At 39.7% G+C, this 25,821-nt stretch overlaps 1 protein-coding gene across 1 annotated transcript in view; it reads right to left on the bottom strand.

Annotated features, from left to right (window-relative positions):
- Positions 1-25,821, bottom strand: part of Yaf2 (YY1 associated factor 2) — a 59,191-nt gene that overhangs the window by 3,580 nt on the left and 29,790 nt on the right.

Here is a 25,821-nt window from a genome sequence, read left to right as displayed (position 1 = left end):
TCAGGGTACAAATCTGGCTTTTCCTTTGGATGCAAGAATGAGGAAGGATCCTATCACTCCAGATCAAGGACCCCTCTAACTGTGACAGAGTTGGGCAACTGAGGTAAGATTAAGAAAAAACAATCTCTTAAATTCCTAAAAAATAAAGAAAAATAGAGGAGGACAACAAGGAATGGAGAAATATGGGCAAAACAAAAATATATTTAACACATGTTTTATAAATGATGGTAACTTTATTGCCTAGAAAATCCTATTCTAGAAAAGCATAAAACCCAAAGAAGCAACTTAGACTAGACAGTATTAATTAATATTACCCAACTGTGTATGTAGAGGAGCAGAAGGGAACACTTGAAAACACTAAACATTCTCCTGTGGCCTCAAAAAAAAAAAACCAAAAAACCCAACACACGTTTTCCTTCCTCGGTAGGTCCTAGCGCATAGTGTGTGTGCATATATGCGGGCAGAGTATAACATGTAGAAAGGAGAACAAGAAAGGGTCCACATCGTAGGTAATGAGGAAGCAGTGAACACAGGGAAGAGCATCTGAGTCGTTAAAGAAGACATAAAGCTAATTGTTATTCCTGTTTCAACTCTTGTCATGGCTATGCCTTGATACAGTGTAAAATCTAACATGACGCTTCACAGCTTCAGAACGGCTATTCTAACTGTACAGAAGTTCATTTAGATGTTCAGACATTTGATCTACCTAATTTGGGCATGTACTTTTTTATTTGCAAGTTCTTTCTTCTTTTTGTTTTGTGCCAGGATTTGCACTATGTAGCCTGGGCTGTTGTGGAACTCACTATATAGACCAAGCTAGCCTCAAACTCATAGATCCGACTGAGTCTGCCTCCCAAATTTAATGGGATTAATATGCAAGTTTTTTACAATAAAGTTTCAATTAAAATTTTATTTTTAATAAATGCTATCCTATATTGGACAGAGAATTATTTTAAATCTTCCATGTCTTTTTTAATTATAGCAGGACAAAAAACAGGGAATGAGAAAATATTGCATAATCAAACATTAAAAGTTTGAAGGCTAGCGGGAAATATATAAAGAAGCATGAGTGTAAAACAAATTTCAGGAAATGGGTTGTGATCATTTAGAGCCTGGAAACGTACCAAAGATAGTCTTACACTAATTTTAAAAATAGGTTTGAAAGAAATCAGGGTTCAATGTCTAGAATGAGTTCACATTGACAGTGCTTGAGGAGACGATTCTATGAGTCAGGTGCTGAGGAAATGGTTCCATGAGTCGGGCACTTGCTGTGTACCTGAGTTCAGATCACCAGCTGGACATGCCTCCTGACACACCTGAAAAATCCAGTGCTGGTGACGAGAACAGATATGGATGACAGCTAAGGCTTGTTGGCATCAGCCTAGCAAGTTTCTAGGTTCAGTGAGAGAGCCTAATTTCAGGGACTAAGGCGAGGGTTGGGGGGATAAGAAGGCTAGAGGAGAACACTACACATCCCTATGGCTTCCAAGGACAGGCCTGTGTGCATCTTCACGTACATATACACATGCATAGACCACACATGCAAAACAGTTACACATATGAAAATGACTTAAAGGTAGTGTGTTTAATGGTTAGCTCTGTTAAGGGAAAGAACACAACAAGGGTTATGAGAGTAGTTCATATGTTAAAGCAATATCAGAATTTTCTGGAAGGCTTTTTGTTTTGCCAACTCCTTCCTCCATAATTTCTGTTTTAGTAACTTCAGGGTGGAGACCAAGAATTTGCATTTCTGACTAGTTTTCAAGTAATGTTAACCTTACAGACATTGGGATGTTGTATGAGAAAATGCCTCCTGGACAGAGAACTCATGACAAAGTACAGACAACAGACACCACCAAAGTTCAATTTAGTGAACCAATGAATGAGCTTTATTGGGGTTGTGTACAGGAATATAGGCGAGGGTTACTTACAGGAGCAGAAATGACTCAAAGGCAACTGTATCACCAAAGCCCACACCAGCATAGGTAACAGTTCACAAAGCTAGGACATGGAGCACAGTACACAGCTTGCAGGCAGCTCAACAGGTTAGAGAGTGTCCTTTCAAGATGCCTCAGTTGCTCTAAAACTCTACCAGGCTGCTGGGCTGGTTTCTCCTTCTTCCAGGAAGCTGATCCAGTCTCGGAGTCTTCTTTGCAGCTTTTCTCCTCTGAGTCAGAGGAGGAGTCATAAGACATGTAGAAAGTCCTGGGGCTGTTTCAGCAGAAAGTCCCAGACTGCTAAGAGCAGCAGTGGATGAAGAATGCTACACCGATAACACCCGAAAGAAAGTTAAGGGGTATTAGTCTTCAGAACAGAGTCACTGCAGAAACTCAAACTTGACCAAGACTGAAGAATTAGTCTAAAGCAAAAAGGTTCTACAAGACAAGAAAGTTGCTTGTTATCTCCTTTAGTAGACTAGGAAGAAAGGTATTCTTTTTTTAAATGCCATAGAAAAATAAACTGAGAAAGAGAAAATAAATAAATAAAAAGGTCTAATATAAAGAAGGAGCAATGGACATCAGACTCTCTGGAGAGAAAAACCAAAAGTGTGTGGTAACTGATTAGCTGTGCCCTCATTACTTCTAACCAAGATATACTCCTTAATCAAGAAATAAAAATTCTTGACTGCATGTAGCCAATATTCCATGGTTTAATAGAATGATAGAAATATTAATGTACCTGATGTGTGATTCTCCTCTGTACACTATAAATGTGTTTTATTACCATTTATTAATAAAGAAGCTGTTTCGGCCAATGGCTTAGCAGAGCAAAGCCAGGTGGGAAATCTGAACAGAGATATATAGAGAGAGTAGGCAGAGACAACATGTAGCTGATGAAGAAGATCCCCGCCAAAACCTTACCAGTAGGTTAAAAGGGTTTTACCAGCTTGCATTCCCACTAGCAATGCAGAAGTGTTCCCTTTTCTCCACAACCTCCCCAGCATAAGTTGTCATCAGTGTTTTCAATCTTGGTCATTCTTACAAGTGTAAGATGGAATCTCAAAGTTGTTTTGATTTGCATTTCTCTGATGACTAAGGATGTTGAACATTTCCTTAAGTGTCTTTCAGACATTTTAGATTCGTCTGTTGAGAATTCTCTGTTTAAGTCTGTACTCCATTTTTTTTTATTGGATTATTTGTTCTTTTGATGACCAATTTCTTGAGTTCTTTATATATTTTGGAGATGAGACCTCTGTCTGATGTGGGGTTAGTGAAGATCTTTTCCCATTCTGTAGGTTGTTGTTTTGTTTTGTTGACCGTGTCCTTTGCTTTACAGAAGCGTCTCAGTTTCACAAACTCCCATTTATTAATTGTTTCTCTCAGTGTCTGTGAGGCTGGGGTTATATTTAGGAAGTGGTTCCCTGTGCCAATGCGTTCAAGTGTACTTCCCACTTTCTCTTCTATAAGGTTCAGTGTGGCTGGCTTTATGTTGAGGTCTTTGATCCATCTGGACTTGCACACTCCTCACTTTTCATGCATGAATAAAACAACTGTGCAACTCACAAATCTTACAAGATAGTTGCTACTTTGTCTTTTTTATTCTTCTAAGTCTCATGTATGCTTGACAGATATCATCTCTCTACAATAATTATTCCTTGTGGGGGCAGGCAGGGTTAACCACTGTAAAAGTAAGCATCTATTAGTACAATATAATTTACATCATAAATCCATAAAGTGGAATCAGATCCTTTATTTTAAATGAACTATCAATCTAGAATATTCCTAAAGTACTACACTCTCAATGTAAAGAACAAAATATTTGAGAATATTATAGTTCAGGAGGCAAAACCAATGGAGAACTACTTGAATTTATCAGGGGAGTAATAGAATGTATCAGGCTATAAACAAATAATATTAGATCTCTACTATGGTCCAGCAAGCTAGAAGTTAAGTAATGCACTCTAACCTAACGTATACCTGGATATACAGGGATAAGGAGCTGACAATCAGGTAAGGAAAAGAAATGGTGGATCTATGAGAACAACAATGGCCTTCTCTAAATAATAGAACCAATAAACTTGATCTTGGGCATGCAAAAATATTATGGCTGGAATGGCTGGAATGTAAAATGTCTCCCACTGACTCATCCTATGTTTGAACAACTGGTCTCCAGCTGGCAGTGTTGTTTTGGGAAGACTATGGACACTTTTGAAACAGAAGTAGACTGAACCACTGGGGAAGGCTGTCAAGGTGACATTCATTTTTGGTTCTGGCAGGATGTGAAGAACAGCCCAAGCTATGTGCTCCCTCTGTGAATATGGACTGTACTATGAAGCCATGGGCCATTTAAACCTCTTCTCTGTTAAGTTGCTCTGTCAGCTGTTTTATCACTAAGTTTGCAAGTTTTGTGAACTATGAGTGAAGCTGGCCATGGGGCAAGCAGAATTGTAGATAACTATCAGTTCTGTACCGTGTGCCTTTTCCTTTTAGACACCAGTGAACTTTCTATAGTATTCCTTGCCAGGCAGTGGTTGTACATGCCTTTAATCCCAGCACTTGAGAGGCAAAGACTCACTCTATGAGCTCAAGGCCAGCCTGGTCTACAGAGCAAGATCCAGGACAGGCTCCAAAACTACAGAGAAACCTTGTCTCCAGAAACAAAACCAAAAAACAAACCAAAACAACAACAACAATAAAAAGCGATTCCTAAAAGAGACTCATGGCTTTTCAAGTGCTGAGAAAAAATGACAGCTGACCACTCAGTCTTAATCAGGACATTGATATCATCATCCGATGCAGGACTCAAGGAACACTAGAGAAGAGGGAGCAGAAAGAGCATAAGAGCCAGAAGACAAGGAGAGGACTAAGATATACTATTTCTATGCATGATATGGCCATTGCAACTGCCCACAGCAGTTGTGGGAACCTACACTAGACCTGTATAAGAACAGGCCTCTTAACAGGCAGTCATGGATGGGAAAGGGGCCATCACTGCTGAACTACTGGTTACCAATGGCTCCTGTGGGATACAGAGTCAATTGCCTTCCTTTGTTTACCTATTAGCGAGCTCACCAAGTGCCAATACAGAGTTCCAAACCCAGAAGAGCCTGTTTAAACTCACTGTGTCACAAAACAAAACAAAAAAGTGTAGGAAAGGGATTTGTAGGGAGTAGGGGCAAAACAGGGTAAGAGGGACATAAGAGAAGATACAGGGAGAGAGAATGCATTAATATGTACAAAACTGTCATATAATAATTTTTACAGTTTCTGAGTAATTTTATCTTTCTTTTATCATAGGCTTTTCTGGATGTATATTATATAATACTCCATTGTTTTATTTCTGTTCTAATAGTAAGAATCACATTTCATTTGAAGACTTTAACTTTATCCCAAAATTCTAGGACTATTTAATCTGATTCAACTTTGAATGAAAAGGGAAGAACGTGGGAGAACAAACTGATTAAACGAAATGAATTTCTCTACTACTCTTTAGATGCTGAATGAGCTTCAAAAATCCTTCATTGTCATCAAGGGCGACACAGTTTCTGATCGTCCTTCAGGATGTCTAGAGAGGCACAACTCCACCATGCAGGCATTGTCTGCCCAGAGTGATCATGAGAAAGTGTGACTGATCTCCCGTCTACTTGATGAGAGAGAGCATTCTGCTGAATGACACAGTAGGCTCGTTAACTCAGAAAGTAAAAGGATGTCATCATGAAATAAATTTTTTTCTTTTATTTGGAATGGAGCTCCATGTATTCCAGGATGGCTTCAAATTTACTATGTAGTTAAGGATGACCTAGAACACCTCATCCCCCAGAGTGCTGGGATTATAGGCATCTACCACTATGCCAAGTTTATGTAGTACTGGAGATCAAACCAGGGCTTTGTGCATGCTACACACTTTACCATTTGAGCTACATCCCTAGCCTTTAAATACATTGTAAAAAATCTGTATGTTCATGTGTCTAACATGGAGCAGGTATACTGATTTACCATAATATACAAAAGGGAGTTGCAATGGTTAGTTTTTGTCAATATGAAACAAATTAAGAGTCATCCAAGAGGAGGGAACCTCAACTGGGGAAACAGCGTCCATCAGATTGGCATTTTCTCAGCTGCTAATTGAGGTAGGAGGGCCCAGCCCATTGTGGACAGTTCCATGCCTGGGCAAATGGGCTGGGCAGTATAAGGAAACTAGCTGAGCAAGTTAGGGCAACAAATAAGCAGCGCTGCTCTGCAGTCTATGCTTCAAGTTTCTGCCTGGAGCTTCTCTCCTGCTTTCTCCTGATGATGGACTACACACTGTAACACTAAACCCTTTCCTTCCAAAGTTGCTTTTTGTCATAGTGTTCACCACAGAAATACAAAGTAAACTATGAGAGGAACTCACAAAAGGGATAGGATGGGGATGCCAACAACCACAAGGAAGCCAGGTGTGTAACAAGCATCTATAAACAGCACTGGGACCAACATTTGGGAGGCTGTAACAGAAGGATCCTGAGTTCCAGGCCAGCCAGGGTTCTCCAAACAAAGAAATAAGAGTATTTTTTAAAGGAAAAATAAATCTCATTAAGCATTCAATGGGTATTTAAATTTTACATGTTATACACGTGAGAAAACAAAAGGATTATCAGAGATAGAAGGGACAAAAAGAAGGCAGTAGAAGAGGATGTCAGGAAGAACAAAGGGTAATATAAATATAAGAAAATGTCATTAGGTAGCTCATCACTCTGATAACTTTAGATATTAATTCAGGGCTGGGGAGATAGCTTTAGCATATGAAGAGCATCTGCTGCACAAGCATGTGGACTTGAACTCAAGTCTTCAGCACCCACATTAAAAAAGGTCTAGTGCGGCCACCAGTAACCATAATATTGTGTGGCCGGAGACAAGATAATCACTGGGGCCTGCTGCAGCTCAGAGAGTGAGAGACCACGACTCAATGGAATACGGTGGAGAATTATAGAGAATAGCACCCAATATCTCCTCCGGCCTCCAAATATATACACACACACTGGCCCACGCCCCCAAAAAACTAATTTGAAAAAAATGATAAACACTTAAAATGATGCTTTAATTAGAGAAAATATGAAAATATGTTATAAACAGCTGAAATATCATTCCTTAATCATTACTGTGTCAAGAAAAAAAACTTTATTAAGGCTTTTTTGAATAATATAAAATGCAATAAACCTATCTTATTCCATAATAGTTTTGAAGATATACGACTGTCCTTCTGTATTTACAGAGCACTGATTCTAAGACACATTGCATATACTGAAAGGCTATTAAAATCCATAGACATGGGAAGTCCTGGTATAATATCTACATACAATATGGATATACCCTGTTGTATACTTTAGAAAATTACATATAACCTATGTTACCTTATAACATATAAACACTATGTGAATAATCATTATGCTATATTGTTTGGGAAATAACAGGGGAAATGTCTATACATGCTTGCTATACAAGCAATTTTTTCCCTTGAAAAGTGACTGTAATTGGTGTTTAATCCATGCATGTGAAAACTGACTGGAGGGAGTGGGTGAAATAGACCTGAAATCACTATTGATTTTATTTGTTTTGTTTTCCTTAGTGGTGCAGGGGATCAAAGGTAGAGCTGGCTCATATATGTTAAACACATGCATCCCTACTTTGAAATCCTCCCCACCTCCTAGGAAATCACTCTACTGCTGAGCTCTATCACTATCCCTCTTTGCACTTTTATTTTGAAACAGTCTCACAAAGTGTCCTAACCTGATCTTAAACTCATTCTGTGGTTCATATGGGCCTTGAACTTGTGGTTCCACAGGCAAAGCCTCCAGAGTAGCTAGGGTTACACACCTATGTAGTTAGGCGGGCTTTCTTTCTTTTTTCCTTCCTTTCTCCCTTCCTTCCTTCCTTTCTTTCTTTCTTTCTTTCTTTCTTTCTTTCTTTCTTAATATCTAACTAATTATAAATCTACAAGGAATATATTCATCTTGTAAAGGCTGTTTTTTATTTCAAATATACTTATTATAAATTTCTACCTGATCTTTACTTCCATTTCTTCCCATACATCTATCATCAAATACTTCACTTTCAAAACTCTTTTTCAATTTTAAAAACAGGACAGCCACTTTCTTTGCTCAAAAATAACCAAATGTTTTAATTTTTTGTTCTTCATTATTACTATAAATTTAACAATGCCAGAGTATAATTTTAAATACTTTTTATTATTTTTTAAAAATTTAATACAGGTATACAATGTATTTTGATCATATCCACTCCCTACTACTTCTCTCCAATTCTCATGGTCTCCCCCAAGCTCTTCCTTCCTACTTCAGACTTCCCCTCCCCCAACTGGGAGCTGCCCATATGCACGTGGATGTGCGAGCAGGAGCCACAAGCAATGGACACTGGAGGTGGGAAAGAGGAGAGAAAGCTATTTTTATCATTTTAACTCATTTTGTTGTTGTTGTGGTGGTGGTAAGATTTGACAGTGAAAGTGTAAACCCACTGTGAAGTCCCAACGCTTCAGAATGGCTACTTTAACTGCACAGTTATTTACTGAGATGCACATACTGTTTTTTTTTTATTTGCAAGTTTTTATAATAAATTTTTAGTAAAATTCTAAAAAAGAAACACATTGCTCACTTAGGATTCATGCGTTGGAGAAAAATAGTCTAGTATACTGTCACTTGAAGACTTGCAGTCCAATAGTTCCCTGCTGTAGTCTACTGCAGCACGATCACCACAGGTGTGGGTCTCAATCTCTGCATCAACCTTTGACTCATCTAATGACTGTGAAACACCTTCATTTGTCCATTTTCTTCTCTTTAACTCTATGGAAAGATAATGCTCTGACTTTCATCATATTTAAGAACCCTAAAGGATAGAGAGAACAAAGACAACAAAAATGATGACTAGCCAGTCATGGTGCCGCACGTCTCTATTCCCAGAGGCAGGCAGATCTCTGAGTTCAAGGCCTACCTGTTCTACACAGTTCCAACATAGCTAGGCTAAAAAGTCCTTGTCTTTTCCAAACCCTTGCAACAAAATAAAAAATAAAAAACCCTGCCCCCCCCAAAAAAGATTAACCTTCTTTACTCCCTTGAAATTGATATAATAGCACTGAGTTATTCTACATCCACATCTTCCTGTTTGGGTGATTGCATTGTCTTACTGTCTTTGTACTTTATTAATCACTTATAAGAATAAAGTTGGGGCTGAGCAGTGGTGGTACACATCTTTAATCCCAGCACTCAAGAGGCAGAGGCCAGTGGATCTCTGTAAGTTCCATGCCAGCCTAATCTACAGATTAAGTTCCAGGGCAGTCAGTGCTATACAGAAAAACCTTGCCTCAAAAAAAAAAAAATCAACAAAAAGTTATAGTTGGAAAAATTGAAATGCAAAGATAAAATTATATTATATAAAATGTTATACATAACTAGATACTAAGAGTCCAAAAAGATATACAGTGATATTTTTAAAATAAGTGTTCTTGCTTGCAGACCATAAGGAAAGCATAAAATATAAAACAGTAGCCCTTAAATGGAACTGTTGGAAAAGACTCAAAACACAACTGGACCCAGTTTAAGAACAAAACAATCATTAGTGGGTCTGTTTGCTAGATCCACCACACTCATTCTAAGGAATGCCAGCATGTCAGGAGGATCACTTTTCCTTAGCTCAGTGGTGAAGACATAAATGGCAAAGAGCAGAAGTTTAATGAATACTGGAAATTTCTAGCTTCCCTTCTTGTCTTCATCATTTTACATAGGAATTTAAGTTTTTCTGATATAAGAAAAAAGTTTCCAAGACTACCAAGAAAAGTATCTTGAATAAGAATTCATTTCTGGGAGCTACGGATTTAGCTCAGTGTAAGAGCACTTGCTTAGAGCCAAGTGCAAGACTCTGGGTTCCACCTTCAGCACAGCAGAGGGTATGGAGAATTCATTAAGGTACTTGATATTAAACAGGACAAAGATGGAGCCATGTGACCCACAGGGTACCAAATGAGAATTGACTCCCACAAGTGTCCTTTGACTTCCACATGCACACATTCATGCTGCTTACATATGCGCACACACACACACACACACTGAAATGTAAAAATTCATTCTCGATTGGTCTCTGGAAGCTCGGCTTAGCTGTGGATCTATTCAAAGAGAAGGAGAAGCAGTAATATGAGCAAAGGGGTCAAGACCATGATGGGGATACCCCAGAAACAGCTGACCTAAGCTAGTGGAGCTCACTGACTGCAAACTGATAGTAGAGGAACCTGCATAGGACTACACTAAGCCCTCTGAAAGTGGGGGACAGTTGTGTGGCTTGGGCAGTTTGTGGGACCACTGCCAGTAGGACCAGGATTTATCCCTAGTACTTGAACTGACTTTTTGGAACCCATTCTTTGTGGAGGGATACCTTGCTCAATCTAGATATGGGGGGAGGGCCTTGGTCCTGGGTCACAGTAATGTATCAGACTTCGTTGACTCCCCATGGCAAGACATACCCTCTCTGAAGAGTAGATGGTGAATGAGGTGGGGGAAAGGAGGGGAGGGGGTGGGAACTGGAATAGGTATGTAAAATGAGAAAAGATTATTTTTCAAAAATAAATTAATTAATTAAAAAAGAATTCATTTTCCTTTTCTCTATTATTTTTTTCCTGAAAACTGAACCCAGGGCTCTGTGCATGATGGGAAACACTGCACCGAGCTACACCCAGCCACTAGTAAAATTGTTAACATTTCTGAGGCTATAAAGCAGTTATCTCTCTCATTGTAACTCTCAAATTTCAACTTTTATTTGCCTATTTGTTTATTGATTTTAGCAGTCCCCAGGACTGAATCTACAGCCTGTGTACCCTTGCCAAACACTGGACTCCCAAAATACATTTCAGCTACTCTACTCTCAGATAACTATAATATTTTAAATTTTACTTCTACCACATAAATTATACATACTAAAATTGTCAAACAAACCAAAAGCAAAGCACACCTTTCATCCTTTATCATATTAGCTCTCTGTGAATTGAGACACTATAGTATCACAATTGTCCCTCATTGTCCATGGTTAAGTTCAGGCAAAGCTCAAAATATTACATTAAAAACTCCAGAAACAAAGTATTTTGAGATCATATTCATATTGCTTTTATTTCACCATATAAAACTCATCTATTATTACTATTAATCTCTTATTTTGCCTAATTATAAATTAAACTTTATCAGAGTGGCACTTTCTGTGTGCACATACATGTACATGTACACACACACAAACACTGAACAGTGCATAGAGGGTTTGGTACTAACTAGGTATCCAGTGGGAGAGAATCTTGAGATTTATCTTTTATGTACAAAGAGTATGGCTGCAGTTATTAACTCTTTTACCATAACTACTAGACTCATATTCTTTCTTTGTTTTTATTGATCTATATATTTTCTCCACTTCCCTCCCTTCTCCACCCCCAACTTCTACCCTCTCCCATGATCCTCACGCTCCCAATTTACTCAGATCTTGTCTTTTTCTATTTCCCATGTATATTAGAACCATGTATGTCTCTCTTAGGGTCCTCTTTGTTGTCTATGCTCTCTGGGATTGTGATTTGTAGGCTGGTTTTCTTTGCTTTTAATGTCTAAAAACTACTTACTTATGAGTGAGTACATGTGATAATTGTCTTTCTGGGTCTGGGTTACCTCACTCAATAAGATGTTTTCTAGATCCACCCCATTTGCCCACAAATTTCAAGATGTCATTTTTTTCCCACAGTGTAGTACTCCATTGTGTAAATGTACAACATTTTCCTTATCCACTCTTTGGTTGAGGGACATTTAGGTTGTTTCCAGGTTCTGGCTATGACAAATACTGCTGCTATGAACACAGTTGAGCACATGTCCTTGAAGACTCACATTCTTTTTTAAAGACATGTTCATTTTACATTTATGTTTATGAATGCTTAGATTGTATGCATGAACATGGTTTAAGTACATGCCTGCTGGATTGCCTAGAAACAGGGTTATGGTTGGTTGTGAGCCACTGTGTAGATACAGGGAATTGAACCTTGATATTCTGCAAATCTAACAAGTGCTCTTAAGCTATTTTTCCAGTCCCTGCCTCACATTTTTTTCTTCTTACTATCTTCTTCAGTAAATAGTGTACTTATCTCTGTGTCTTTAACTTCTCCTTTCATGTAGACAAGTTCAAAGAGCAATTGCATGTATGTCTATAGCTTCAATTACCAATCAGAAACAAATATTACACAGTGATTCTACATCCTCTTTTTCTGACACTCTGGATGAATATATCTGTGTACCTGTCTACTAGGAGCATCTTCTCAAACTCTACTTGTTCATAACCTGATATCATATTGGACCTTACAATTTGCTATCCAGAAAAAGATCTCCATCGGTCCCAAAAACTCTTGGGCGGGGCATGGGACTAGCAATTTTATACTACTTTTGTTCTGTGATCAACTGCAATTTAAGGTAATGTGGAATCTATTATCAGCCAAATGATTACTACATCATCAAACAGGACCCTCTTCTGGTTTGTTCTTTTGTTTGTTTGCAGTGCAGGGGATTAAATTTAGGATCTCTGCCTGCCAGACAAGTGCTCTACCACTGAGACATATCCCCAAAACAAGTTATCTTTCTGTAGGATCAAGCAACAGGAATAGGACATTGGTGTCACTGAATTCTTTAATTACTTGGTATGACATACATCCTCTTTCAGATTCCTTTCTTGTAGTACACTTCTTGTAAGCTACTAGTCATTCCTTAAAAGGTGTTTTATTTCAGTTTTGATAGCCTTTCCTATAGAAGTACTCGTTAGTAACAACTGCAACTTTATTCTATTCAGAATCACTCTGGAGACATGTCTAAACATATCTGAGGTTGTTTCCAAAGAGGGTGAACAAAGATAGAGATCCCACCAATGGGATAAAATGAATAAAAGCAAGCAGGATAGAAAGCACACTGTGCACCAGAATTCATCTCTCTCTTTGGCTATAGATGCAGTGACCAGACATCATGCTCCTACAATGACTAGAACCACACTCAACCACATTTTCTGCCTTCACAGGTACCTTCAAAGTAACTATTTTCTTCTTCAAGTTACTTCCTCAACTGTTTTGTTACAAAAAGAAAAGTAACATTTTAGTGGAATTGGTTATAAAATGAAATGTCACACACTTAAACCTGTGTTAAATTTTATAGTTGTGGCTATGAAAATCGAGACAGGTATGATGGCACCCACCTGTAACCCGGGCACACCATGTGCTGAACTGAGCTACCCAGTGAGTCTGATGTTCATCTAGTTTACACAGGGAGATTCTGCCTCAACAGTGAGGACCTTGTTAAGTAAGTTCTATTGCTGTGAAAAGACACCATAACCAAGGTGAACATACTTAACTGGGGGCTTGTTTACAGTTCCATAGGGTTAGCCCAACATCATGGTTGTAAGCATGGCACCCGGGCAGTAGTTGAGAGTTGCCTCCTGGTGCAGAGGTGGCAGGATGGCGCACACAGAGGCAAAGGAGGAAGAGAGAATGAGTTTGACATAAGGTTTTGAAGCCTCAAAGTTCACTCCCAGCAACACACCTCCTCCACCAAGAACACACCTCCTCCACCAAGAACACACCTCCTCCACCAAGAACACACCTCCTCCACCAAGAACACACCTACTCCAACAAGGTCAAAACCCCTAATCCTTCTCAAATAGTGCCACTCCTGGTAACTAAACATTCAACTATATGAGCCTATATGGGTCATTCTTATTCAAATCATCACAATAAGTTTATACATGCCCACAAGCTCATTAAATTTTCAAAATAATGGTACTAAACTGAGAGACAAACAGGCACTTAATAAGCCTGACGGATGAATGAAACAGTCCTTTAATTCTGAGTCTTCTGTTATTCCCTTTTCAAAAAAAACCGTTCTCTCAAAACATGGTTATTTAACCCTATTATGTCGTGATAAGAAAGAATATTTGACATTTGTGTTGTTTCCAGCTTATATTCCGCTTTGGGAAGGCTAAGCTACTCAGTTTCACCTATTTTTCCTATAGAGAAAACTATTCTCCATCTCTTATTAAAATTTGGTCTAATATGTCTAATCATTTTGTATCCAACAAAAACCAAAACATATTGCTTGGAATGGCACAGTTTTGTATGGCTAAACTCCAGTATGTGGGAGGCAGAGGCAGGAGGATCTAGAATTCAAGGACAGTCTGTACTTAGTGAGACTGTCTTTAAAAAAGAAAGGCTCCTACAGTGGTCAGGGCAGATAGTCATTAGGTTGCTCCCAGGCGCCATCCCACTCAGAAGGAATCTTTATCTCTAACATAAACCTGGGATCTGTTGTTTGCCACGGTGTCAATGGGGGATGGGGGAAACTTAGAGGTTTCAAAAGACTCATGCCTTTCAAAATGTATCTCTGCCACAGAGATCTCTGCTGGAACCGACCTAAATGCCTCCTTCTGGAACCTAAATGCCTCCTTCCTAAAGGTGCCATACAAGCTTCCAAAGGAGGGAAGCAACCAACAGCCCTACCCAGTTACAACACCTATGACCCACAATGACCAGCATGCCATGATAACCCTAAATAACAGGGTCAAATAGTGGCATGCATACATTGGCAGTAACCAACAGCTCTCTACTTGGACTTACAGACCACTCAACAAGAGGTAGAATACCATAGCTGGTAACAGAAACCTAGTTAACAACTCAGTGATAGGGGAAGTCTATAACCACCAATCCCAGGAGATCCAATGCCTCCTTCTTGCTGCCAAGGGCACCAGACATTCAGGTGGTGCAAAGATATACATGTAGGCAATACACACATACAAACACAGAAACACACTCACAAACATACATATACATAATGTATGAGACTACAATAAAAAAACACCCCTCAATTAGACATTACTCTTCATTTCTAGACCAATTTCAACCTAAATAGCAAGGATTATCTGAAAAGTTTGTTACTGTTATCAATTCAGAAACCTATAGTTTTAATTAGACAACTCAGAAAATACAGTGCAGAAATTAGGAAAAGAAATATGCTAAATGAAGATGCGATCTATAGTTCAAACTCATGAGCTGCTACAAGCCACAATATTGTACAGTAATTGCTCAAGCCATCTTTTCACGAGTGACTTATCAAAACCAAGGGATCTGCTAAATGCTAAAACAAAAGGCAAGGCTTTTGGTGTGCCTGCTTTGTGATTAAGTGGCTGTCCTTTGCTGCAGATTTTTCGCTGTAGCTAACTCCCTTTCTGTAACATACTTGAAAATTAATTCCCACAGTTCAGAACTGCTAGTTGGCCAGGCCTTGTTCCTCTCTCCTAGGGAAGCACAGAGATCTGCCTTCCTGAAATTATCTTTATCAGCAGGCATTTGGTCAGAGTTTAGGGTTCAGGCAAAGTGCATCCCATTTAAGATTTTCACAGATCTCCAAGGACATAGAATTACTACCTTCCCAAGCTGCTGCTGTTTTTATCCCATAACCAGAACAGCTGATAACAGTATAGGACAGAATTAACAATTCAGAGGCCTGAATCCCTTCTTTGTTTCTACCATTTAGAGCAGTAAGTCTAACTCCAAACCCAGGCCCACGGAAATGCAGTGTCTGGTATATGTGCTACCTGATCAAGAGTCATCAGTTTCTCCCTGACTGTTTTTGTAGGCTGCTTGGTTAACTGATCCTATGCTTGCTGGGAGAAAAGCAGCAGCGCATTGATTTAAACAATCTGTGCCCTATTCATAATTTTACGGAAAATAAACCTTTTATCTACTACCTAAAAATGTAGCATAGCATACTAACCTTCCCCTGCAGAGTTCCCTGATGACTTAATCCCTCTTCTTAACTTTCTCCATTAAGGAGTTCACTGGACGTGCACTAGCCACTCCCACAGGTGTGTGCGCACGCGCACGCATGAGAGTGACAGAGACAGAGAGACAGACAGAGAACCCTTATCTGATTTCCTGTGGGGCAAAAGAATTCCAGTCCTGAAACCTGCTAGGGCTGGAGAAATGCAGATTTTAAGGGTATATATGACTGGGAACATTTGTAATGAGGAGGACAAGGAAGAAGGATGTAGAACTAAAAACAACGTAGAACAAGGGACAACAAGAAAGAACTATGAAAATGATGATTGAAGAGAGAGGAATAAAGAACTACGGATAGATGGAACCTGTTGTGAGTAGACTTCTTTACCCTCAGGTCTTCAGACCTCCTTTAGCTATTTGTGGCATCTTTTATTGAACCCTGAAAGGGAGTCCTAAAGGCTACATCTTTTAAGGTTCTCTAAAATGAGCTCTACAAAGAACAGAATAAAAAGCAGCACTACTTCCCCAGACCTGGTTTCCTGTAATTTTGACTTAAATGCATTTTTTTTTACTTAATCAGAATGTGAACATACTTCCATATCCAGTATGTTCCAAGGATACCAGAAGCCTGAGATACCTGGGGTACAATAGTATAATGTCCAACAGTTTGACACCGAAGTGAGCTGCCTAGAATTTGCATGGTTTCTCTTATATGTGGATTTTAGCTTTTAAACTTTTTGTATGTGTATTATAATCCAAATAACCACAGAGGTTGGGTGCACAGTAAGGGGCAGAGAGAGAGGATTTTATAAGAAAGAGGAAATAGCACAGGGTTATTGTGAGACAAGGAAGAACTAGAACAGGAGGATTAAACGGGGGGGGGGGGGGGGGGGGGGGGTGAGAGCAGGGTAAAGGAAGGAACATGTGGAGGGACAACTAACACTAAAAACCTTTTGAAAACTGTGTATGTTCCTAAAATATATACGTATATGAAAGGATCCTAAATGTAGCCATCCATCATACAATGGTGGAAACAATGTCCCAACAAGACATCTTCTGCCACCACTAAAACCTCCAATGCCCAGGAGTATTTGGTCAACACAGAATGAACTCCAGGGTTTCTTTGTTTTGTTGGGGAGGAGGTGCATGTTAAGTTAAGGAAAGGGAAAACATCATGAAAATATACTGTATGAAAAAATTAAATAAAAATTATGTGCAGCTTAAAAACATATATTTCATATGCTGTCTTACAACACACATTAACAAACATTAAATAAACAATTGTTCTTGAATGTTACCCTGGGTTTTCAGGCAATCGAGTCCATGAAAGCTTCAGAGAAAATGTGTTCAAGCAGTACCAAAAACTGACTGAGGTCCCAGGACCCCCAAGAGTACTTAGTCTCCTTTTTTAACAACATGGCAATGCTATCTTCCAAAGTCCTGGTTAGAAAAAACACAAGAGCTCTTTGTCTTCTCCACCTTACTCTAACCTGGCTTCCCAGCTGCACAGTGGGTGTCAGGAAACTGCTGTTTACATTTCTCTGACTTCATTCCCTCTAAAACAGTGAGCTCAGCCTGATGCCATTCCCACCATTGTACACTACCTCCACCTTAAAACAGCTCAAACTGTCAAATTACTAAAGACATGGTCAAGTGGGACTTGTAAGTCTGGGTCACTTCTGTCTTATTTATCTGGATCACTTGCTCTTGAGAGCCAGCTGCTACATCTAAAGAGACTTACTTATCAGCCTTATGGAGATGCACACATGGCAAGGACTTGAGGCAGTCCTAGCAACAAAGTCAAGGTGTGCGAGCCATCTTGGAAGGAGATGCCCCAGAGGTCATGCCATTAGATGAACGTAGTCTCAGCATCTTCTTTCCTGATTTCTTCCCCACCCCATCCTTCCTCCCCAGGATCTGACGAAACTGAATAACCTGGAACTAGTGATCGATCTCTTAAGGGATTGGGTTACAGGCATGGACCACCATAACTGACCTCAGCATACAATAACTATAGCCTCAAAATAAGTTAGAGCCTGAAAGAACAGTTAAAAACTAGGCAGATTAACCGAAAATGGGAAAATAAATATTCTAAAGGAATTTGTTGCAAAAAGTAATTATAAATCTGTTTACTAAAAAGATCTGAATGAGTCAGGGCAGTGTACATGCCTTTAATCCCGGCACTTGGAAGGTGAAGACGGGAGGATCTCTGTGAATTCGAGGACAGCATAGTCTACGAAGCAAGTTCCAAGACAGCCAGGGCTATTACACAGAGAAACCCTGTCTCGAAAAACAAAATAAAACAAATCAATAAAAAAGCAATACTTCCTAATGTGGGAGAGGGAACACAACAGAAACAAAAAGCAGGGGGCTGGAGAGATGGCTCAACGGTTAAGGATACTGGCTACTCTCCACGGGACCTGGGTTCAAATCTCAGCACCCACACAGCAGCTAACAACTGTCTGTAACTTCAAGATCTAACACTCTCACACAGACTTACCTGTAGGCAACATATCAATGCACATAAAAGTAAATAAATTTTTAAAAAGAAAGATAGAGCAATGAGAACACAGCTCTTCAGTGCACTTGGGTCACTCGCTCTGACATGTAGACGTTGGCAGAAGAAACCAAAGGTATTCAACAGCATTTTAGAGCCAGGTGGTGATGGCACACGCCTTTAATCCCAGCACTCCGGAGGCAGAGGCAGGCGGATCTCTGTGAGTTCTAAATCATTTAACTTTTAATTCTGTCTTACTGTTTTGTGTGTGTTTGTGCACATGCCATGGTGCCCGTGAAGGTCACAGGACAACTAAAGTTCTCTTCTTTTATCGTATTGTAGGGCAGTATTATTGTAAGGTGTGTTACTCTTGTTTATGCTGCATTTGCTTAACTCCGTGAAGCTGTGGTTCTTTGCCTGTATAATACACCTGATGGGCTAACAAAACGTTGAATGGCCAATAGCAAGGCAGGAGCAAGGATAAGCAGGGCTGGCAGGCAGAGAGGATAAATAGAAGGAGAAACAAGGAAGAGAAGGAGCAAGAGAACAAGGAAAGGAGGACATCAGGCTTCAGTCACCCATCTGTATAACAGGCCACAGAGAAAGAAATAAAGAAAAGCATACAGAAATAGAGAAAGATAAAAGTCCTGGGGCAAAAGATAGCTGGGATAGTTTAAGTGAAGAAAAGCTGGCAAGAAACAAGCCAAGCTAAGGCCAGGCATTCATTACTAAGAACAAACTTCTGTGTATGATTTATTTAGGAGCTGGGTGGTGGGCCCCCCAAAAAAGCCAGAAGAGTATAACCTCTCACAACAGTATGGATCCTAGGGGCCAACTACGGATTGTCTTAGAAGACCCTACCTGCAGAGCAGTCTCACTGGCCCTATTAAGTATTTAACATATTTTACTTTTAGAAATTAAAAGAACAGCCATGTATATTATGTTTTAATCTACTTTTAAAAATGAGGTTCAACTGTTGAGATCACAATTCAACTTAAGGCTTTTACATGCAAAATACTATGCTAAAATGAAGAGGGACTAATGAAGATGGTGTGGTTTTTAGCATCAGTGAGCGTGATTTAGAAGAAACAGAAGAAATCCAGTATTGATTTCTAACATAGCATATGCCCAAGTATTTGCTGAATAAATATGAAAGGGAAAAAAACATAAATAACACCTCAACACCTAAAAAGCGAAGAAGAAATGTACCAAGAAAGGTGTTCCTGAAAAGAGGGTTTCCAAACTAGCCATGGGCAGAGTTTCAACAGACAAAGCTGAAAAGCAGGGCAGTTAAATCAGAGGAAGCTACCATGTGAAAAAGGTATGTGGAGTGTCTAAAGCACTTTCAGGAAAGTCTGTGTGCAGCTAGCTGAGGAAATAGGCTGCAGGAAAGGCTGGGGAGTCAAGCTGTGGGAAGCTGCACCTGACTGAGTAAGAGGTCTGGAGCCTGGATTGGATTCTGAGGACAGGATATTATTTTTCACAAATTAATCTATATTAAGATGTTTAATTATTCTATTTTATACATAATTTGAAATGTTTTATAATGAATAATTAGAAAACAGTCCACTTAAAATCCTCACTACTGTCAACGCAACGGTACTGGGAACAGGATGGAAACAAGAACTTTTAAGGTGCCTGACCCCTGCTTTTCTACAGCAATAACGTCCCAGCTTGGCTGTGGGGCTAGACATGCATATACATGTCCATATGTTCAAAAAAGTGCTCACAACTACGATGTGAAGTGTGAATAATAAAAACCCAGAGACAGATATTGGGGTTCAACCTGAAGAACAGAACAGCAGAGCAATGCAAACACTAGAGAGCTTTTTCCAAGGGTCAGACAAACAAAAGCAACCCTTCAATGCTCTCCACCAACCTGACTCCACACTCCACTGTCTCTTCCCTTTATATTCCTCTCTCTGCCCAGCCACACTGCTCCTGTCTCCACCTCCCTAGTGCTGGGAGTAAAGGTGTGGGATCCCAAGTACTAGTATCACCTTTGTGTGAGCTCTGTTTCTCTTTTAGACAGATTCAGTCTGGTGTAGCCCAGGGTGACCTTGAATTCAGAGAGAGTCGTCTGCCTCTGTCTTATTCCTAGGATTAAAGGTGTGTGCCATCACTCCCTGGCCTGTATGACTGACTAGTAAGGCTGTTTTGCCCTCTGATCTTCAGTCAAGCTTTATTTATTAAAACACAAATAGTATGCCAAATACAATGCAGTTGCAGAAGATAAACCCACAACATGTCAAAAAACTATTAAGTCAAGCCTTTATAAGGTGAGGTCTATCTGTTAATATGCATCTACATATAACTAAAACATGGTGCCATATAAAGTATTACATAACAAAAAAATTATATGTAACATTTTTACATCAGATGGAAAAGCTTTGGAGTTTTTTTTTAGATTTATTTTTATTTACATGTGTGTGTGTGTGTGTATGTCTGTGTATGCCCAGTTCAAACAAGTCTGGGCTTCCCTTTCCAAAGCCAGTGAAAAACCACCAGGGCTTTTGTCAAGTTAAGCTACTCCGACATTGGATGATGAAAGGAAGTTGTGGTTTTAAGCAAATTTCTTGCATCCTATCTATAATCTTCTGCTAACAAAACTTATTTTAGCAAAGAGCCCGAAAATATAAATGTTTGGTTTAAGCTAACAAATGCATAAATATGGAACAGCAATGAATTAACCAGCCAGGGGGCATGAGCAACTTGAGACCTTTGACAGATTCAAAGTAAATTAGACTACCTGGAATATATTAGGAAACTGGTGATAAATTTAAATTTGACACTTCACTATCTTACACAAAGCAGCTATCACTATGTACAGATGCAAGGGGAACGTATGAGAATATTTTTGCATGTAAGGACTATACACTTGATAGTACATTATCTAATTACATACAGTGTGCTTTTACTAACAATCAGAAGTTAAATGTAACTGAAGCCATAAATGTATAGATGACATAAAAAGAGGTAGCAAAGCTGTCAGGAGAAACAAGACTAGTGGGGGTGACAGAAGTGAGAAGGGGAAGAGAAAGAAGAGATGGCAGAACAGGAAGGGAAATATACTTCAAATCTACTCTATATCTGCAAGGTTGACCTGCTGTAACTCTATAAATAAATTTTTAATTAATACAGAATAAGATTTCAGTTAGAGATAAATGAAACATTTAGATAAAACTGATTCTCTATTCGACTAAATATCTTTTTGCTTCACTGCCTTAATTACATAAATGCTATTAATTTTAAGGATACCTTAAGGCAATCTTCCTAATGCTGCGACCCTTTAATACCAGTTCCTCATGCTATGGTGACCCCCAACCATAAAATAATTTTATTGCTACTTCATAACTATAATTTTGCTACTGTTATGAACTGTAATATTCAATATGTGAACCTAAAGGGTGGTGACCCACAGGTTGAGAACCACTACCTTAAGTGAGCAATGCAACAGATTATATGAAGTTTTTTACCTTTATCCACTGACTTTTAAATTCTGTTGTGTGTGAAGAAACGTATTACGATCACTTTCCAAGTCTCAATAAACTCCAGGTCTGCCAAATTCTAAAGCTCATCCTTCTACATCCATAATGCCGTGGGCTTCTGATGACTCACAACCACTGTTTGGAACCTCACACAAGTCTCTCTGGACTCATCTGCCCAGACTTAAAATAGCACTTTCAGAAGGCTGTGTCATTCCAGCTGATGGTTCTGTCGCCTGCCTTGTCAGTCACCACTTCTCAGTATATCTGCCTCTGGCAACTTTAGTCACCCATCAACCACTTGAACCCTTCAAGCTACTTATAACTTTATGTCTACCATAATCTGGAAGAACTAATGAGTTGGGATACATGCTCAGTGAGTAAACTGCTTGCCATGAAAACCTAAGGACCACAATTTGGATACCCAGAACCCACACAAAAGCCAGACAGGTGTGGCAGGTGCCTGCAATCCTAGCACTTGGGAGGGAGAGAATGGGGATGCCCAGGACAAGCTGGATGGCTAGATTAGTCAAAGTCAGAGAAATCTCCAGGATCAGAGAGGGGATTCTGTCCCCTCCCCCCAAAATAAAGTAGAGAACAAAAAGGAAACAGTAACAACTTCAATAATAACCTCCATACACATGCATCACATTTCCACGCACAACCATACATGTATAACTTAGACATACAAATACATATACACACATACAAGCATTCCGTATGTATGTATGTATATATAAAATATATGAAAGAACAAGCAAAAAAAAAAAAGAAAGAAAGAAAGAAAGAAAGAAAGGAAAAGTGCCAAAAAACAAAGAAAATCTCACCACATTGGTGCCAGGTTGGCTTGGTTATTTCTTTGTATGCTTGTTTTGTTGTTTGTTTTTTGTCTTTCAAGGCAGGGTAGCCCTGGCCATCCTGGAACTTGCTCTGTAGACCAATTTTGCTATCACATCAAGTTGGCCTCAAACTCACAGACATCCTCCTGTTTCTGCCTCCCAAATGCCAGCAGTGCCTGTTATCTTATGAAGCAATTCTTGTACGCTAGTGCTATCAACTGTGACAGGGAAAACTGGATAGCAAAGGACAGTGGCTTAAAAAGCTGCCTGGAGCTTTCTGACTGGGGGAAGGAAAGGAAGGTGCAGAGTTCAAGAAGCTCCCTAGCCCCTTACGACCACAACAGCTGTGTCCTGGCTCCCCTATTAGACTAACTGAAGAGGACTATGACACCACCAGATGAGAGTTACCATACTGGGTATGACTTCAACAAGGCAAGTTATTCTTAAACACGAGTTACTGAAAGTCCCACCAGAGCCCTATACGTTATATCAAAGTGTCAGACTTTCTTCTGTATCACACTTCTTTGGTTTCTGCGACTTCAGCATATTCATCATAGTTAAAATAATAGGATAAGAGCATTTCCTTCATTTAATCTCTACTATATGCCCATGAATTCATTCTTGACTGTATTCATGTAGTTTTAATTTTGTTAACACATTATTAAGCTAGCTTTCCTCCCCCCAGAATCAATGTCCAACTTAACTAAATCATTTCAAAACCTGTAATCTTTACTTACTAATATACAAATTGTATTTAAAATATTTTACTTTATACTGGCAGTCCTAGAATATTCTGTTAGACACAGCACAGCTTAAATGTTCTATGTGTACTGTGTCTGCTCTATTGCTGTTACTTCTGTGGCACTAATATTTATTGAGTTATTTCTGGATCCCAGGCATATTCTAAGTAGTATAGTCATATTAACTTGTTTAGTCTCCAAGGCAACTTTAACATAGGATATTAAAATGTTAGAAAACCAATAGGAAATTTCAACTTTGTCTTTCTTCCCAGTCAGATTATTTACCAAATATTGCTGTGAAAAAATTAACTTTTTATTGATTCTTTGTGGATTTCACATCATGCATCCAGATCCACTCATCCCCCCCCCCCCCCCGCTTCCCCTTGATTCTGCCCTCTGCCCTTGCAACCTCCCACACACAAAAAAAATAAAAGTAAAAACAAAACAAACAAACAATCTTGGCATGAAAGCTGTAGTTAACCCTGTGAATCACACAGTCTACCCTTTAGTCCATACATCTTTATTTGTAAGTGTCCATTTAAATGAGTCATTGGTCTGGTTCGAGGCCTCAGGCTTTTGCTACACTATCAATACTGGGCCTTCACTGGGACGCCTTTTGAGTATCCTGTATCATGGAGATTCTGTGGCTTTGGATCTGCAGGTTCAGCCCCTTCACATGCTCCAGCAGTTCACAGATGAGGTGGGTTACCTTGTAGTTCTGTTTCTGGGCCTGAGTGGTAGTTGGGTTGGTCAGCCTGCCAGCATTCCCTCATCATCACCACCTGGGTGAGCTCGCCAGCACTGCCCCACTAGCTCACCCAACGCAGCAGACAGCAAGGAACAGAGCCAGTTCTCTAGCTCTCACACCCCCAGGGCCAGCTCTACTGTTCTGCCCAGGCAAGGTACAGCATCAGTTCTCCCAGTCTCCTGAACCTGGAAACCAGCATTTCTGCCCTGCAATATGGGGTGAGGGGTAAGGGGAGTATCTCTCCCTCACCCATGCCACTGCAAGACAGGCTGTGGGGCTCTCTCCCACTCTCCGGCTCACTCACACTCCCCCCCCACCAGCAGGGACAGCTATAAGTTCTGAAAAAAAATTTTAAAGAGGTTGCTCACAGCCGGGTGGTGGAGCACGCCTTTAATCCCAGCACTCGGGAGGCAGAGGCAGGCAGATCTCTGGGAGTTCGAGGCCAGCCTGGTCTACAAGAGCTAGTTCCAGGACAGGCACCAAAGCTACAGAGAAACCCTGTCTTGGAAAAAAAAAAAAAAAAAAAAAAAGAGGTTGCTCACAAAACTATATGGGCCTGACAGGTTGAGGGTTTCAGTCTTTTGTAGGGTAATTTTGAGTAATTCATATTTACACACACACACACATCCATTCTCCTTGCCTCCCATCCTTCTGGGAGACAGAATATTCTTATATGACTCAGGCGGGCCTTGAATTCACAATCTTTCCTAATCATGCCTCCTGAGTACTGGGATTTAGATATGTGCCATCACACTGAACTTATATTTTCTAATTTACTAGCTATGCCAACTATTCCCTGATAAACATTATCATCATCATCCACATTGATGCTACTTTCTTTTTGTAGCCCTGATTCTGCTTATAGCACCTTCAAACTATAGCTAAGAAAACTTGTCTGGTCTTATGTGTACACAAATAGGTGTGTACATGTGCATATGTGTACTGGGTGCATGTGTGTGCATGTGGAGAATAGAGGGCAATCTAGGTGTTGCTCCTCAGGAGCTGCAAACCTCGACTTTCAGATACAGGCAACCTGGAACTCACCAGTTAGGGTAGACTGGCTGGCCAGCAAGTCCTAGAGCAGTGGTTCTCAATGTGAAGGTCACAACCTCTTGTGGTCAAATGACCCTTTTACAGGGGTCACCTAAGACCACTGGAAAACACAGATATTTACACTATGACTTGTAACAGCAACAAATTAGTTATGAATTAGCAATGAAAATAACTTTATGATTGGGGTCACCACAACATGAGGAACATAAAGGCTCACAGCATTAGGAAGGTGGGAAACCCACAGCCCTAGAGATTTAGTTGTCTGTCTTTCTACATTGGGATTCCAAGTATGCACTACAGTGCCTGGTTTTTATGTGATGCTAGTAACTGAACTCAGGCCCTCCTATTTATTTATTTATTTATTTATTTAGGTTTTTGAGACAGGGTTTCTCTGTGTAGCCCCGAACTCACTATGTAGACCAGGGTGGCCTGGAACTCAGAGATCCACCTGCCTCTGCCTCCTTTGTGCTGGGATTAAAGGCGTGCACCACCACTGCTTGGCTTATAGTCCTCGTATTTTTGTGGCAAGCACTTTACTGACTGAGCCATCTCCCCAGCACCACATAATTTTTTTCTAGTGAAAGAAAAGGCTTTAGCATTATTTAATTACACTTTCATTACTTCTTCTGTATCTTCTTACGTTTCTCCTGTCATTCTATACCCTGTAAATTACTTACATATTTAATTTTATTGGATTTTTTTA

The sequence above is a fragment of the Alexandromys fortis genome, unplaced genomic scaffold (assembly GCF_014885135.2).
Source record: "Alexandromys fortis isolate MF-2015 unplaced genomic scaffold, M_Fortis_MF-2015_v1.1 scaffold_28, whole genome shotgun sequence".
Classification (NCBI taxonomy): Eukaryota; Metazoa; Chordata; class Mammalia; order Rodentia; family Cricetidae; genus Alexandromys; species Alexandromys fortis.
The sequence above is the reverse complement of the archived record's forward strand: the minus strand, read 5'-3'. Positions and strand labels throughout refer to the sequence as shown.